The following is a 3,980-nucleotide window of genomic DNA, read 5'->3' as shown; positions in this document are numbered from 1 at the left end:
TGTCTGAGCCGAGCTGGAGCCAGCGCGCCCCCCCTTCCTCCCAGCGCAGCCGAGCCCCGCCCCCAGCCCCCCAAACTCCGCCTTCCCAAGCCTACCTAATAACCACCCCCCGAAGGGGTAAAGCAACAGGGACTCCCCACACCCCTTCCCCGCTCCCAGCCCTGCTCACTGCACCTCCCTCCCGCACTCCCATCTTGGGAGAATCTATGCCGCAACTCCTCTCCATCTGTTCTCCGTGGACTGGGTTCCCGAGGTTCAACTAACAGCACCCCGCCACACACGCACACATCTCTGGTTCCCCCAAGTTCCTGGGGCACAGGAGTGGGGAGAGGAACTTGATCCTTGAAACCCTAGGGAAGATCCTTACTCCCAGTTGCATGGTGAAGGGTTAAAGCAGAAGCTAGACTTCCAGAGGAATGGAATAGGGTGAAAGGGAAGAGACTGAAGCTAGAGGTGGGAAAGGACTAACAGAGGGCAGAGGGAGGACATTGGAACCGGCCTTCACTGAACCATCTTCCTTCCCTAAAAGAGCCGCTCCAGAGAAGCAGTGAAGTGTGTGCAATGCCCTACGCTGGAGGGCAGGAAACCTGAGTTCTAATTCTCAATCCTGTCTCTGTCATTAAGGAGTTATGTGACCTTGGGCAAGTGCCTTCCTCTCTCTGAGCCTTAATTTCTTCATCTGTGCAGTGAGGAATTTGACTGGACAATTTCTAAGGCTCCGACTTGTGGGTGTAGGAAGCAGGCCAGGCTGAGCCATTGCAAGCAGGCTATCCTTTCAGGCCATCCCACACTGCTCTTGCCTGCATTCCCTGGCACAGCAGGAAGGACCCTGACATTTATTCATTCATTCATTCCTGGAGGTCTCCATTCAGTAAACAGGTGTTGGGTACCTATTGTGTAACCAGTACAGAAGTGAAACACAGTTTCCTTCCCTCAAGGAGCACAAAGTCTAATGGGGAGAAAAGAACACGAAAACCAACCATTATGAAGGATGTAATAAAAGCCATGCATGATCAATCTTGTGCATACACAGTTACTGTGGAATCCTACTATGTGTCATTAGAGTCTTTGACATACAGTAACTGTTCTCGCCAATTACTCATAGGGAACCAAGGCAGAGGGAGAGTGAATGGCTTACTCAAGGTCACCTGCTAGCACTCACAGAGCTGGTCCTAGAATTCAGATCTTTCCCACTGAAAAGTCTATGGGGAATATTTGTGGGTAGGAAGTTAGTTTGAGGCAAAGCCTTGATGTCTGATTTTGGGGGATAGGGTACAAGCACACTGATCTGCCCAGGATGTTCCTTCCCCTTATTGGGAACAGCCACTGTTCCCACCCCTCTAGTACACTCCTGGCCCTGTCTTCGTTTTAGTACTCTTCCCTTTCCAGACAGGTGAAGGTGGCTCTCTGTCCACCTATTGCTTAGAGCTATCCAGCCTGCATGGCCCTCTCCAGGTTGATGGGCCCATTCTCCCTGCCCAGAGGAAGGCGGCTGTCCAGAAGAGGCGGGGGTCTTGTTCACTCCCTTGGCAGAGGCAGAATCTCACTTGGTGACTCATTCCAGCATCTCCCGCCCATGCTTTTTGGGAAGCTGGCCTCACAGCTAACTCCAGCCCTTCTTGTTCCAGTTTCAGCCCCTTCCACGCAATTCAGTCCTCACTGCCCACAGAGAGCAGAGCCCCTAACCTTGGCCTTTCCAAACCTACAGAGGATCCTCTCGTGCTCCCCATTTAGGCACTATAATCTTCCTCTTGACACTCACCCCCACTGCCTTTCTGTCTCCACTTCAAAGGGCTTTGGAGAAGGGACAGTTTAGCTCTTTTGGCCAGCCCTAGAGCTCCAAAGAGACAAAAGGCTACCCCTGCCTTCTCCATTCACACACAGTACCCTTCCCTGGAAGCTACAGGAAAGGGGGGTGAAGGAGGGGGCGGTGGAAGGAGCCAGCTGACCGGCTGGTCACCATGGAAACCAGGCCTGTTTCCTGAAGATGAGCCTAGCTGGGGTGGGTGGAGGTGGGGAGTGGGGGCACAAAGGGAACCAGAAAACAACAGAGAGAAAGACCAGAGGCCCAGCCTCAGAGAAGACTGGAGCTGAGGAGGCAAGGTCAGGCCCCTAACTATGCTGTGGCCTAAGTCAAAGTCTCCAAGTCACCCTTTCAGATAACACTGCAATGGTCCCTCTCCCCATTTCTGGAGTGTTGGAAAGGATTCCTGTCAAGAGTGCAAACTCTGGTACTGGGGCCAGTGGGTGACTCAATGCTGACCTCATGTGGCCATAAAAGGGACTGCCACACACCTGTTATGGCTCAGGGCCAAACACCTGGCTGAGTTGAGTGGGTTTTTCCTTAAATTCAGACTCCATATGACTAAAAAGGAGGTCCTTGCACACTCCTGAGTTCTTACGTCCTTGCAGAGGGCTCAAACACTCCCACCCTATGTGGTTTACATCTTGATAAAGAAAAGAAGGTTTCACTAAAAAATATATAAAAGTTTTGGATTACATCAGAAGCCATCTCTGCACTTTCTATTTTACCTTGAGCAAGTCAACTCACCTCTCTGGGCCTCAGTTTCCCAACATTAAAATGTGGATGATAGTGTCAGATTTTGTATGGGTTTTTTGGGTTTTGTTTTTGTTTTTCGACTGAGTCTCACTCTGTTGTCCAGGCTGGAGAGCAGTGGCACGATCTCAGCTCACTGCAACCTCCACCTCCCAGGTTGAAGTGATTCTCCTACCTCAGCCTCCCAAGTAGCTGGGATTAATTGCAGGCATGTGCCACCAGGCCCAGCTAATTTTTGTTTTTTTTTTTTTTTTTTTTTTGGACGGAGTCTGGCTCTGTCGCCCATTCTGGAGTGCAGTGGCGCGATCTCGGCTCACTGCAAGCTCCGCCTCCCGGGTTCACGCCATTCTCCTGCCTCAGCCTCCCGAGTAGCTGGGACTACAGGCGCCCGCCACCGCGCCCGGCAAATGTTTTGTATTTTGTAGTAGAGACGGAGTTTCACCGTGTTAGCCAGGATGGTCTCGATCTCCTGACCTCGTGATCCACCCGCCTCGGCCTCCCAAAGTGCTGGGATTACAGGCGTGAGCCACCGCGCCCGGCATTTTTGTATTTTTGATAGAGACAAGGTTTCGCCATGTTGGCCAGGCCAGTCTCGAACTCCTGACCTCAAATGATCCACCTACCTCAGCCTTCCAAAGTTTATAGGTGTGAATACAGGCATGAGCCACTGTGCTCAGCCAAATTTTGAACCCAGTTGGTCTGGGTCTGGAGTTTATTACTATACTTTTGCTGCAGCCTTTGAGGACTGGAGAGGAACATGTCAGGGGAGGAGATTGAGAACATCTGAAATCATGCTGACCCAAGGGAAGGAGATGCTTCAATTTCCCGGGCCTTTCCCCTCGCGGCTCCTCACTGGGCTTCATGCTCATCACATCCTTCCCACTCTGGTCCTACAGGGGGTTGAAGAACAGTGGGCCATATTCTCCCCTCAGCCCTCCCCCAACTCTTCTGTCTCCAATCACCCCCCAGAGACTAGGTCCTCCTCTCCGTATCTCTCTTCCCTTCCCATTCTCAGTTCAAAGGGAACCTTCCTTACCTCTCACCCCACTGAGTAGCTGGCCCCACTGTGTGCCCCCACAACACCCTGTTCTCAGTTCTGTCTTATCCCAACCACTCTGAGCTGTAATTGCCAAGGAGCTTTTTTAGGACCATGGGATTTTTTTTGTTGGTCATAGGGGGGTGGTTATGGGTTATTACTGTGATAGTCAGTTTTGCTTCCAATAGAAAGAACAAAGTCAGACATTACAGGAGACCTTCCATACATGTTTAACAAGTGGGTGCATGATGGATGAATAAAATGAGGTTGCAGGGGAAGGGCAGTGGGAAAACTGGCCTCTCCCCTGCAAAACGTTGCTATCTACACTCATCCACCTTCCTTTCCCCAATGCTGGAGATGGAAAAGCTACATGTTTCCTTGGGGATA

Source organism: Papio anubis, chromosome 6, assembly GCF_008728515.1.
Source record: "Papio anubis isolate 15944 chromosome 6, Panubis1.0, whole genome shotgun sequence".
Taxonomy (NCBI): Eukaryota; Metazoa; Chordata; class Mammalia; order Primates; family Cercopithecidae; genus Papio; species Papio anubis.
The sequence above is the reverse complement of the archived record's forward strand: the minus strand, read 5'-3'. Positions refer to the sequence as shown.